At 38.4% G+C, this 14,504-nt stretch overlaps 1 long non-coding RNA gene across 1 annotated transcript; it reads left to right on the top strand.

Annotated features, from left to right (window-relative positions):
- The first annotated feature begins 9,633 nt into the window (after positions 1–9,633).
- On the top strand, positions 9,634–11,582 carry LOC120441056. Its single transcript, XR_005613753.1, has 5 exons — positions 9,634–9,768; positions 10,374–10,458; positions 10,601–10,964; positions 11,092–11,193; positions 11,522–11,582. It is a non-coding gene; the product is annotated as an uncharacterized LOC120441056 (long non-coding RNA).
- Positions 11,583–14,504: the final 2,922 nt, after the last annotated feature.

The following is a 14,504-nucleotide window of genomic DNA, read 5'->3' on the forward strand; positions in this document are numbered from 1 at the left end:
GCACAGCCCAAAAAAGTGACATAGGCCCATCATCCTGCAGGCCCACCACCCGCAGGAGGCACCGTAGGGGTCGGGTGCAATGTGAGCCGGGCGGCGGCCAGGAGCGGAGGTCCTGGCAGACCAATTCCCGGCTACCAAGACTCTCAAAACTCAAACTGCCTTTTCTTAACCAATCAAGCTGCTTGTTTCAATAGCGGGAGTAAGTCTGCTCATTTGTGATGCATTTCAAATTGAGATTGTTTCATGTACTGGTGGTCTTCAGCATAGGTGAGTAATGAAGTACAAATACTTTGTTACTGTACTTAAGTAGAATTTTCAGGTATCTACTCACTTATTTGAGTAGTTTGTTTTCCTGACTACTTTTTACTTTTACTACCTACATTTTAAAACAAATATCTGTACTTTCTACTCCTTACATTTTCAAAACAGAATCGTTACTTTTGGTTTAGTGCATTTGACGGAAATTATTATTTCACGTACCTGTGGGCCTTAGTAAGATATGAAAGGCAGTCCTATTCATGTATTAATCACTAGAGGATGTCATAAAAAAAGAGATGAAAGATGCAAAACCGTGTACCGTGCTCCACAAGTTAGTTGCGGTCCTTCAGCATCTAGGTAGCCACAGTAAGTGAACATAAAGGGGGTAATATTTTTAAATAGCAGGTAATTTTCAAATGTAATGTTTCTATCAGCTCAACCAACAACATTGTACATGTACAATGTACTTACTGGACTTTCTATTCTATTCTCTAGTTGTTTTCTTCCAGGTGCCTTTTCTTTTTCCTTGAACTTTTGTTCACTGTAATGTTGTAGTTTCCTACATGAACTTTTCTTTTTTGACCCAGCTGTCTAGGCATCACAATTTGTTCCTTTTCAAACTCGCTCTCTCTCAAGTCCTTTCACTTGCCCATTTTTCCTCCTTCTAACATTAATTTTGAGGACACTTGCTGCCCAGGTGCCATGATGAAGGGATAATCATTGTTATTCATTTTATCTGTCAGTGGTCGTAATATTATGCCTGATATACCACGAGTTCAGATTGTTAGACTCTAGAAAAATAAGTAAAACTTACTGTGCATTCATCTTTCAAACATTGAGAAACATAGACAAATAACACTCAGAGAAAATTTATTTCTCTAAACATCATCCGACTTTTTCCTGTCTTCAAATAAACCAGGGGCTTAAACATATCAAAAGGATAGTAGCCTACCTGTCTGAACCATGCAATTCTATGCAATTGCTAGTCATATTCTCTCTGAAAAGAATTGTTCTCCAATTAAAGCCAGCAGACCACCTTTGATATATGACTATTGGAACTGCTTTGGCACCGTGAATTTTTTCGGCACTTAAAAGGAATAGGAGCAGATATAAGTAATGTGCTCCCACACAGTAACAAAACTTTAACACCCACATAGGCACCAATTCAAATTTCAGTTTAAACTAAATACAGTGAAGGGAGGCTAACTGTTAAAAACCAACAGTATCTTTGAGTAATGCTCAACTTTGAGCTTTGAAGGATTAAGGGAGGGAAAGACATTGTAGGTGATGGGTGGAGGTAAAAAGAAATATGGAGAAAAGCAGGGTATTACCTTGGAAAACTGGTGATTTTCCTGTTTTGAATTATTCTCCTTTGACCTTTGTTGACCTTTTAACTTTTTCTATTTTTGACCGAGTTTAAAGGGTACATAGTGATATGGAAAATCAAAAAATCAAAGTGCATTATCATCATCATTAAAACTTTAATAAATTCAGGCTGTTTTCTTTGTAAATCAGACATTTCTGCAAGGCTTTCCCCTTTCAGTTATGAAGGTTACAGAAGACATTGGGGATCACTAGCAAAGCAGAGGCTGTGCTGTTAATGGGAAACAAACTGTGCTGGAGTAGAATTATTTCTGGAGGAACAACTGGCCTTCAAGTGTGAAAAAACAAAATTTGACTTTGGGGAAGTAAGACAGCAGAGATGGAGACTTAAAAAAACATGTTTGTGTGGGTGTGTGTGTGAGAGAGAGTGTCTGCAGGGAGGGTGGGAGTGGGAAATATTTGAGATGTGATGTAGACAGAAAAGGACATGAAGGATAAAGCTCCACTGAGGATATGGTAAGAGGTTCCCTTTTCACTTCAGCACTGAATCAAACTGGTGATGTGTGTAAAGTGATGAAGAGTTGGAAGAGAGAAGATAGGACGTTAGGTTAAAGGTAAGGACAAAGACAGGTGACAGAAGTGAAAGACGACGAATATGGAGGGTGAAAGACTTATTATTAGGGCTACGTATCGTCACTGATATCTAGAATTGATTCGATTCCAATTCACAAGGTCCCGATTCGATTCGATCCATGATTCAATCGATTTGATTTGAATCGGGGAAATTTGGCCTCAGACAGTCAAAAATATTATAATTCTGAACATTTATCAGTACATATTCATATTTGTATATCTATAAAAAGAAAGCTGACACTTGTGAGACTTTATCAGAGGTGTAAGCATCACAGCAGATGCCTTTGTGTCAAAGTAACAGAGCATAAAACACAGAAACACATGAAGGAGTAAAACAGAAAAAAACCATGAATCAGCATATAAACTCATGCTGCTGTAGTGAAGCAGAGCAAAGTTACAGAGGTTTAATTAGAGACACAGCTAAGCATTTAGCAATTTCGCATAATTTGAAAAAGTTAAAATTTCTTCAGTATTGAACAGCAGAAATTAGGCTTTCTTGTCAGAAGTCAGTTAGATTAAAAAAACAAACAAACAACAACACAGTGGCAGACAGCGCTGTACAAAACGGTAGTTTTTGCTTATTGTGGTGGAAGCAAAACAGCAAAAGTAAGAGGGAATTCATGATGATGTTTATGCGAAGCGAAATGTGAAGCGTAGTTTGGATCTTCTTTTGCTGCTGGTTCAGTCAGTCTTGGTTGGAGAGAGACAAAACTGCAGCTTCAGAATCTAGCGCAAAAAAACAAGTAAACACAAAGCGCAGACCCGCCGACGCGTTGGAATCTGTGAGCTGTCTGCTTTCAGCCCCGACGGCGTGTCCGACCGCCTACGTGTCGTCGGGTGAGAAAGCCCACATCTCACTGATTCTGATGCGTCGGCGAGTCCGCGCTTTGTGTTCGGGTCTTTGTGCAGAATCCGTGTACCTGCTCTCATTTATATTTTTAGCTGTTTGGTGGTTGTCGAAAATTTGTGAGGTTTAACCTGAAATTCTGGCGTTTTGGGCAAAACAAATTTATGTTTAAAAATCGATTCAGGGTTTTAATGAATCGATATTGCGTTATTCAAGCTAGAATCAATTTTAAATGGAAAATCGATAATCAAAACCCACCCCTACACTGTAAAAAAAAATATTGTAGAATTTACGGTGAATTACTGGCAGCTGTGGTTGCCAGAATTTCACCGTGAAAAATAAATTGTAAATGTAGAACACAAAACGGTATCCTATTTTGGTAACCTTAAATTTCACAGTAAATAATAATTATTTTTTTTTACAGTAAATGATTGAATTTAAACATAAATTCATGTGAAAACAACAGACATTCCGTTAACCTGATTACAGTCTTACTTTGTTAAATATAGTGAAACTGTATAAAATAATACGGTATCATACCTAAAAAGTTGAATTTTACGGTAAATAACTGGCAGCTGTGGTTGCCAGAATTTCACCATGGAAAATATAATGATAATGTAGAATGTATAACGGTATACTTTGTTGATAAATGTAAAATTCACAATAAAGAATCATAAACCTGTTCATGGTAACTCATGTAAAAGCAACAAACATTCCATTAACCTGATTACAGTTTTTCATTGTAAAGTACAGTGAAACTGTATAAAATAAATATTAAAAAGTTGAATATTACGGTAATACTGGCAGCTGTGGATGCCAGAATTTCACCGTAGAAAATATGGTGATAATGCAGAATACATAACCATATACTTTGTTGATAAATGTAAAATTCACAGTGAACTTTGGTTTTTGTACAATTATTACATATGAAATAAAAAACTAATATAAAGTAAACCAGTTAAAATACATTTTTAATAAGCTTGTTTACCGTCTCCTACTGACAAAGCACAGAAGAGCTGTATAATACAAAACATGCCTTTTTATTCAAAAGTTCATATTTACACGAAATTATTGGCAGCTGTTGCAGCCAGAATGTCGTCTAAAAAAATTAAGGTCCAACAAATGAGGTAATAAACATAATAGGGCTAACTCACCATAAAACTTACATTCTTTGACTTTTTGTCATAGTTTGCTAGAAACATTAATAAAAACCAGTAGAGACAATGTTTCAATTAAACAGTTAACATCCATCCATCCATTCGCTTCCACTTATCCTTTTACAGGGTGGTGGGGGGATCTGGAGCCTACCCCAGCTGTCATAGGGCGAGAGGCAGGGTACACCCTGGACAGGTCGCCAGTCTGTCACAGGGCTAACACACAGGGACAGACAACCATTCGCACTCACATTTACACCTATGGGCAATTTGGATTAATCAATTAACCCATCCCCACAAACTGCATGTCTTTGGATGGTGAGAGGAAGCCGGAGTACCCGGAGGGAACCCACGCAAACACGGGGAGAACATGCAAACTCCACACAGAAAGACCCCAGCCTGATGGTGGAATTGAACTCAGGACCTTCTTGCTGTGCAGCAACAGTGCTAACCACCGTGCCACCGTGCTGCCCTAAGCAGTTAATATTTAATGATCAAATTAATGACTAAAAAGGCACTGATCTAATTAATATCAAAATTAATACAACCAAAAACAAATAAGTACATAATAAACAGTCAAACAAAATTTAAAACACTTGATACTTGCAGTGGTTGGCAAAGTTTCTTTTTATCCAGACAGTCTCTGATGGTGTCTGAGGAACTGGAACAGGTTTTGGATTGAATGTGCTGGAGGACTTGCATGTTGTTCTTCAGATGCTCGGTGTAGATTACCTTTCTTTCCTTGCAGTCTGAAAGCAAATACAAAGCACAATAAAGCAAACTGCCCATTTCAAAAGCAAATATACAATCTTACATCTAATAGAGCTGACACAATTAATCGTATAATGATTTACAATTGTGATGCATTGCAATGTGGGAAAAAAAAGCATTCTTAATCCATTCAGAAGAAACTAATTGATTATTAAATACAGTCCCGATCAAACGTTTAAGACCAGTTGAAAAATGGCAAAAAAATCATCTTTTACATGGTTGGATCTTAACAAGGTTCCAACAACATGCAACAAGCAGAAATGGCAGTGAGACAAAACATTTAACTTACATTTAACAAACTTAAACTGGGACAGGCTGTTTTACAGCTGATCAAATGTTTAGGACCACATGCCTTTAAAAGGCCAAATCTGTGGAAAACTGTGGGTTCATTGTCATTTTCTGTCAGGTAGTCAGACTGTCAGGATGTTCTGATGGCAAAAGCAAAAAAACTTTCCTTTTTGAACATGGTTGGCTTGTTGAACTGCATAAGTAGAGTCGCTCACAGCGCACCATCGCTGCTGAGGTGGGACGCAGTTAAGACGGTCATTTCTTACATTTATTATATAATATATAAAACTTTTGATCAGCTGTAAAACAGCCTGTTTCAGTTTAAGCTTTCTTTTTAATAAATTACATGCTCAAAAAATGTTTTGCCTTACTCCTATTTCTTCTTGTTGCATGTTGAAGCTCTACTTGGAACCTTGTTAAGATCCAACCATGCAAAATATGATTTTTTGCCATTTTTCAAATGGTCTAAAACTTTTGATCAGGACTGTACAACCTAAAAATAACAGCAATTTGTTTTCTTCAGCCACATACATCACAATGGACCAACAAGTGCAGTCTGTCTTCAGACAAGTTTTGAGCAATAAAAAAGTAGCTTATATGTAACCTCCTTTATTTGTTGATCAAAAGAAACAAACTGAAATTAAGTTATCATGATGCATTGGGAAAAAAATTACATTTTTCAGTGCAAAAATCTGTAGTTTTCTAATAAAATCTCTGTTACTGAGCCTCACAGGTCCTTTTCTGCTGCGCATCACATGCCAACAGTGGCTTCGCACATGCGCGATTCATTTGCAGTCTGGATGCAGTGGGGTAAAAATTACCTGTTCCATCTTCCATTCCACCACGTCATCAATTATGAGAGGCAATAGCCTTACAAACTTCCAGTTTTGTATTAACTGTCCTGAGAGTTTGTTGAGGACTGACCTCACACGGCTTTGAAGAGGTATCAGGTATCAGAGTCAGAGTATTTAAACTGTTTAATGCTCCAATTCAGAATGGAGTAGGTGAACCATTCTTTTTTTTCACAAAAAATTTAAGAAACAGCGCAACATCATATGACAAAATGCCATAAAAATCTTGTGTCCTAATCAAAATGGCAAACTTGGCTGACAGATGTGAAAATATTTTAAACAGTTGAAAACTGACTCAAACTTTACTCCTTCTATATCAGGTGTACCTTCAGTCTTGAGGTGTTCAACAGAAGAGTTGTACATCTCTATGGTGCATTCTGCTCCACGCTGATTTGGATCACCACCCTGAAAAACAGATTGCGTCATTAAACAGTATCTACAGAAATGTTGTGTACGACTAAAGCAGAAGCCACCAGTGCAATGTGAGCTCAAATTATCTACAGCATGCAAAACAAGGTTCCTTTAACTACAGTTTTATCTATTTATTTCCATAACCTAAACGATTAACAACTTCAAAGGCATCTTGGTATAGCAGTAGTTTGAAACATAATGGATTTTGGTAAAAAAAAAAAAAAAAAAAGTACTACTTTTGAATATCTGACCATCACTAATGTCACACAGTACATCTGATGAAGACTCAGCTGATTGGTCACCTGTTACACATATCTGGATCCCTTAACTGCCTCACAAAGCTTGGAAATACCCTCATCAGATAATGTTGTTTCAGTTTTAAGAAGTGTAGTGAGCTTATTCAGAGTATTTGACTGACCCAACTCATGTATTTTTTTTTTTAAATTTCCTCTACAGTGGTCAGGATGGCAGAAGCAGGTCGCAATAAAATACATAACCCCTCAGTGACTTCACTGACTTGGCACAGAAATCAAAAAGGAACACTGTCTTTAGGTGCTTTTGGTAAATTAAACTGGCGTTTGTTTCACAGTAAAGCTAGCTAAAATCTTCAACCTGCTGCATTAGTATGAACTTTCCAGAAAACTAAACAGGACTGAAGGCAAAGCCTGCGACAGAGGAACGCTTTCAACGCAACAAGAAAACTGACCGAGCGAACTATGGTTACAGCTGATATACGTTTAATGTCTAATGATATACTTAAATTGAAAGAGAAGCTTGTTGGTTCAGTGCAGGGTGCTGCTGGCACTCCGTTGCTGAGCGGAGTCTATGGGCTCAAAATGTGGTCATAAATATTTTGTACTTGTAAATCAGTTTTGTACTTGTAAATCAGGATTTGTATGTGTAAAAAGAATTTGTGTGTGTGTAAAAAAAGATTTGTATGTGTAAAAAGAATTTGTGCGTGCGTAAAAAAGATTTGTGTGTGTAAAAAAGATTTGTATGTGTAAAAAAGATTTGTGTGTGGACTTAGCCAAAAAAAACCCTGCAAGTCACAAGTATGAATTTTGGCCCTATTTTTCTTCCTGTCATCTGATTGGTCAATGTCATGTCAATCACAAATGTAACAATCCAATCAGAGAACAGATGGGTTTGGCTGTCGGAGGGGCACTTTTTTGAACTGCAGGTCCTTGAAGGGTAATACAGTTTGAAGCTGGAGGATCTCTATATAAATATCCGATAGCAGCAAGGTCCGCAGCTGTTGAAAGGATGAAGTTGTGGTATATCAGTGGTTAGAAATACCATTATTACTTTAGGATTAGTTTAACACAAAGTCAGGGCTGACCCGGGACCATTGCTGTGAGTCACAGTGCGCAGCATAAAGGTCCTTTCACATCGGACGCAGGATGTGCTGCTAATGGTAACTAAAAGCAAAGTGTTACGTTCTTTGTCTAGGCGTGTATGAACGCAACAAGAAGTTGGCCCACTCACACACCACCCAACTAAGTACACAAACAACAATATCTTCTAAAATGCTAAGCAGCCATTATTTTGCTTCAGCTGTGAGCAGTGCCAAAAATAACAAACAAAACTCCCTACTGGTCCCTATGCTTTCCTACACAAAATAAACACCAACCAAAAGACAATCCACTTACCTAACTTTCTAACAAAAAACAGGAGAAAACTTAATCAACAAAAATGGCTTCTCACGCCTACTAGGCTGCTGCAGTGTACAAGTACAGTGTATATGTACAAGGTGAACAAAATACACGATTGCAACTTGACATGACTATTTAACACCAGACACACGAGTGGAACATGGTGGATACACAGACGGACCAGCCACTACAATGACTAAAGACGTGACTTAAATACACACAGAGAAACACAGGGAGATTACACACAGGTGGGGAACACAGCTGGGGATAATCAACCAGACGAGACAGAGGTAAAACTGAACACACTCACATGAGACGCAGACCTTCACAATAAAACAGGAAACGAGAACACTACACCAAAACGCAGACCTGACACTGAGAGACAGACAGACAGAATGACACATGGAACCTGAACTAAACTAAATGTGAGATACAACCGAGAACAAATCCTTAAACATGACATAAAACAAAACACTGACAACATTAAATCATAACAAAAGGATCCAGAATTTGTTGCGCTGGCTGCTGAGCTCTGTGGGTTTTTGCAGCAGCTCTACCTGTACTAGATGCACCTGCTCCTTGTCGTTTCTATCTCTGACTTTATGTCCTCTACAAGAGTTTCTGGTTTTTTTGCTAGTTCTTCAAATGTTCAATAAAAACATGTATGCTAATTCATAACGAAGAAAGCTTTGTAATGAAGACTGTCATTTCCAAAACACTGCCCCCCCCCCCCGCGGTCCGCAGCGCTGTATTAAACAGTAGACCTGTGACACAAAAATCACCAAACTCGGACGACCACAGGCTGTTTTCCTTCGTGGTGATGAAGGAAAACGCTGGGTTGGCATGTAAAAGGGCATTTATTCCCTTCAAAGACCTGCAGTTCAAAAAAAGTGCCCCTGCGACAGCCAAACCCATCTGTTCTCTGATTGGATTGTTACATTTGTGATTGACATGACAACCCGTTCTCACTCCCGAGGCGTAAAATACTGACGATTTGTCACGTCCCTTAACTTCTCATGCTGACGCTGAAGGTACCCTTCCACGTTTTTATGTGACGCTGTGGGTTGTCAATTCATTCCAATATAAACCCGCTCTCGGCGATCAGAGACGCTTCGAGCAGAGGCTCCAGCCATCTATTTACTCCAATAATAACCCCGTCACGGCGAAACGTGACGCCTTGAAGTACAATCTAACTGGAAAACCGGGGACCCTCTCCGCGAACGGGTTTTTCTCCCTAATTTAATGCTTTCTTTTAATGACATCCTTAACATTTCTCAACAAAAACACATGAAAGTAACACTGATAATTCAACAATAAAATCGCTTCATTTTCCAAAGTGATTCACGATCTGAAAGTGCGCAGATTTAACGTACATAATCCTTGGTTGGGTTTATTATTATTATTATTTTATTTCACACGTAAAACACATTTATAGTTTTATTCACCACTCCTGTTAGTTTTGGATGCGCTCGGCTCCAACCAATCAGACGCAACCTGTGTAAGCAAAGGATGATGGGAGAACGGAGAGACCCGTTTATAAGAATAAGAAAAGGAGGCGGAATTGATTGATTCTAATGCAGGTATGTAAAAATACATATATTTAGAGTAATAGCTTGATGTGTGTTTCAAAGGGGTTTTTTTCACAAAAGCTTCAAACAAACAGGGGTGACTGATCTCGGAAACGATTTAATGCATTTAAAAATGGCTACAGCTACCGTCAGCATGCTTGCTAGGTACAGTACGGTAACGACTACACGTGGCTAGTGCAGCATTAGCCATTTAAACCAACGATGATCATTAAATCTATTATAAACATTTAAGGACTTGTGTGTTGCAAAAGAGCCTCACATGGTGTGTAAAGTAAAGCAGTTTTGCGCTAATAGTTCTGCTAACTATTTACAAACCTATGATGCTAACGTTAATTGCTAACGTTAACCGGGCGCGCTAAGCTTCAAGCTGCTGACGAACTCCGTCAAGACATGCAGGTAACCTTCTTCTTTTTTCCTTTTTTTTTGTAAATGTGATCTACTGGAAACAAACGTTAAAGAGGGGACACACTTGTCTAATTTATTGTACGTAGTAAACGTTATATTATTTGATATATTTATTATAAATTTTATATATGTGTATATATGTTTCAGTAAGTAAATATTCTTCAATCTCTTTTTTCCCCCATTTTCCGCAGATCAGCATCAATGTCCACGTGAAGAACCTAGTTATGCTGCCAGTGTCAACCCAACAAAAGGCACTTTCACAATATATAAAAGAAGGTATTCCTTTTTTAAAGTTTACTTTTATATTTGTTGTTATAGTTGAGTTAGGCAGGCCTTTTGTGCAGTCCTAAGAAACACACTGCCTAGAGTGTTTTTCACTTTGTGGAAGAGTTTCTTTATTTATTTGTTTTTCTGTTAGTGTATGGAACTGAGGTGCTTCCTCAGGTTGTTGGAGGATGGAGAAGAGGACGCAGCCGTGACTTGTGAGATGGCGTCTGAGTCAGCTACTACTCACTAGGAGATCAGAAACATGGTGTCCTTGCAAAAGTGGAAAGAGGCCAGGCCTTGTCTTATAGACAAAATGTTATCTACTCTGGATCCACAGTCACACCGTGTGTGTCAGTGTGGCAAACAAGTAGTTGTGAGGTGTCTGGACTGCCTGCCTCTTCCATTCCTTTGTGCTGACTGTGATATTGCAGTTCACACACGCTATGTCCTGCACAACCAAGAGGCAGTAACAGGAGGGTTTTTGCAGCCTTCATCAGAGTTTCACAAGCCAATAGGTACGGTTTTTAAGTCCTATGCATTTCTTGCTATGTTCTATGAGTGGGTGCTGTTATTGTATATTTATTGTGTATCATTCGTTAATTTCCAATTCTTTTTATATATATTGTGTGTTTTTAATGTTAGTTCGGCTGTTGCCTGTGCAAAGGCCAGACCATGTGTGTGACTGCCCAGCAGGTAACGTTGAGGTTTCACCCGGCGCAGTTGTGGCTCTTGTAACCATAAATGGTTGCCCTTTTGTCACACAGTACATACACAGTAGATGTGTTTGCAGGTTTTAGTGCAAATTGTACATTGCTATCATCATTGTTTATTTATATAGCACTTTAAAACACACAAGGCTGACCAAAGTGCTGAACAATAGAAACATAATAGATACATCTATAAGAATTGCTATCTTGTTTTGAATTACCCTCGGCCTGCAGTATATGTGGGCACCTGTCAAAGGTCATTTGGATTTACTTTGCTTTGCTTTGAAAACAACATGAAATCTTCACAACATGAAAAAAATGAATGCTTTGACCCATGACTGAATTTATCCTTATCCTTCCTAAAGGCTGTTATAACCTTGCACTGCCAGTGGTGAGCTGCACCAGCTGTGACTTAATGTGGTCCCCTCAGTTAAGGACATCCTGGGTAGTGGATATTGGCCTGGCACCTTAAATTTCTGCACCCTGTTTTCAATGGATGCCTTTCAGTCTTTCTATGACATTAAGAAGGCCGCACCAGGGATGTCATTTAAGGCATTTGTCAAAATGCTGGATGAAAGAACAGCCCATTTTTGAAGGGTGAGTTTCTAAATTTGTCACGTTTAAGGAAATTGTGCAAATCAATGTTTATGATGACTGTCCGTGAATATTCTGTTGTTTGTCCTCTACTTAAAAGACTGGCGAATATCAGCTGATGCCTTCAGTAAAAGCTTTGTGGAGTGGAGTGCTGTTTGAGATGGACAGGATGTGCAAGGAGCCATGCGTTAGCTGCCCTGCCTGCACTCCAGACGTGCTTGCCGTCTCAGTTGATGGAAACTGGAAGCTTTATCGCATTCAATCAAATACAAGGTGCGTTATGCATTGTGTACATAAATCAAATATGGCTTTGTAGAAAAAAGTATTTTAATGTTTCTTTTCAAACAACTGTCACTGTGTCCGTTCAGCACTTCAGAGCAGGCGAACTTTGAAGGTGTCTTCATTGAAAAAGATGAGGAAGTTGCTGAGTTTATGAAATACATCCAGAGACACACAAATGATGTAAGAGACTCATATATATATATATATATATATGTATGTATATATATATATATATATGTATGTATATATATATATATATGTATGTGTATATATATATATATATATATATATATATATATATATATATATATATATATATATATATATATATATATATATATATATATATATATATATATATATATATATATATATATATATATATATATATATATATATATATATATATATATATATATATATATATATATATATATATATATATATATATATATATATATATATATATATATATATATATATATATATATATATATATATATATATATATATTTATTTATTTATGGAGGCATACATGGAGCGCCATAACCAAGTGGCCGGCATAGTGTACAGGAACATCTGTGCCGAGTATAACCTGGAAGTCCCGAGGTCAAAATGGGAGATGCCCCCAAGGGTGGTGGAGAATGACCGAGCTAAGATCCTGTGGGACTTCCAGATGCAGACGGACAAAATGGTGGTGGCTAACCAACCGGACATAGTGGTGGTAGACAAACAGAAGAAGACGGCTGTAGTGATCGATGTAGCGGTTCGAATGACAGCAATATCAGGAAGAAGGAACACGAGAAGCTGGAGAAATACCAAGGGCTCAGAGAAGAGCTCGAGAGGATGTGGAAGGTGAAGGTGACGGTGGTCCCCGTGGTAATCGGAGCACTAGGTGCGGTGACTCCCAAGCTAGGCGAGTGGCTCCAGCAGATCCCGGGAACAACATCGGAGATCTCTGTCCAGAAGAGCGCAGTCCTGGGAACAGCTAAGATACTGCAAGAGGGACCCTCAAGCTCCCAGGCCTCTGGTAGAGGACCCGAGCTTGAAGGATAAAACCGCCCGCAGGGGCGTGCTGGGTGTTGTTTTATATATATTTATATATATATATATATATATATATATATTAGTGCTGTCAGCGTTAATCTTGTTAAAATGACGTTAACGCCATAAACATATACACGTGTGTGTGTATAAATGCATATGGATGGGTGTATATTCATTTTATTTTTCTCTTGGTGTTGTTATAATACTATTTACTTTACTTTTTCTTAATGTATACTTAATTTTAGCGTCCCAGGACATATTACTTTCCTTTGCTCCGATGTGTCCTGTAAATATTTCCCATATTTAATCAAGGTGGCTCAGCTGAGGAACCTCTTGTCAATGCGTCCATTTCTCTCCGTCATGCATGCAAAGGCTCTCATTTGGAAATGCGAGGTATACTGCAGCTTGTAGTTTTGGATTAGTTTGAGACATTTTGTTATAAGGTTGAATGAATTCAGCAGTCATGTATTGTGACCTCCTTTCTATAGATCAAATGGGGAGGTGCGTTTCAGGATGGGGCCGGTTCTACAGTTGGAAAAGAGGTGGGACAAGTAAACAGTTTCCTGTCTAGGGCGGCCATTGAAGTACAAAAGCAGGTATGTGTCTGTGTGTGAGATTCCACTCACTCATTAATTCTTATTTTATACGAACTGAAATGCAGGGCGAACAGACATGCTGACCCTCCTGGCTTTGGGGTGGACCAAAAGGAAAGTGGAACAACTGGGCGCAGTTTGAGCCAGATATCTAAAGGTGATTTTTTTTTTCAACACCCATTTAAATGTGTGTGGTAATGGGGGAAAAACACCTGTACTGTAAAAACATCAATGCGAATGACATTTATTAATGTATTCTTAGATCATAAGGATCCTTAGAGAACAAATGGAGAGCCTGAATATGACCAGAAATGAGCTGGGTGTGGATGACGACACACTGCAGCAATGGGTGGCCGATGTGCAGAAATGGGCTGAAAGTGAGTCTCAATATAACGCACTCGTGTATAACAATAGGACCCACCATGGCCTCATTAAAGAACTTAAGGTAGAGTTAATATCTTTCTGACAGTGTCAACAAACAATGAAAAATAAGTTTTGTAAAAGCAGAATTTATGGCAGAGTTGTTGTGTTTCATCAAATTGGATTGAACCTGGGTTGAAATGATGTCGTACTAGTTGGTTTTATAAACCTGAACACCGACATACTTGTTATCTAATGATAATGCAGCACATGAAGGCTACAGATGTCTTATAATGAATGTCATCAAGTCAGTGATTACAGAGTCCACTGTAGTTTGGTGACTGTTACTCATCCTGTATTCTGATTAATATTCCTCTCACTTAGAAACTGATCAAACTGATGGCAGCCTTGGAGCGTTGCAGGCACGACTAGAGGAGCTTGTCGTCATCATCAGAGTGCGAACACAAAGTCT

This window comes from Oreochromis aureus, linkage group 2 (assembly GCF_013358895.1).
Source record: "Oreochromis aureus strain Israel breed Guangdong linkage group 2, ZZ_aureus, whole genome shotgun sequence".
Lineage (NCBI taxonomy): Eukaryota > Metazoa > Chordata > Actinopteri > Cichliformes > Cichlidae > Oreochromis > Oreochromis aureus.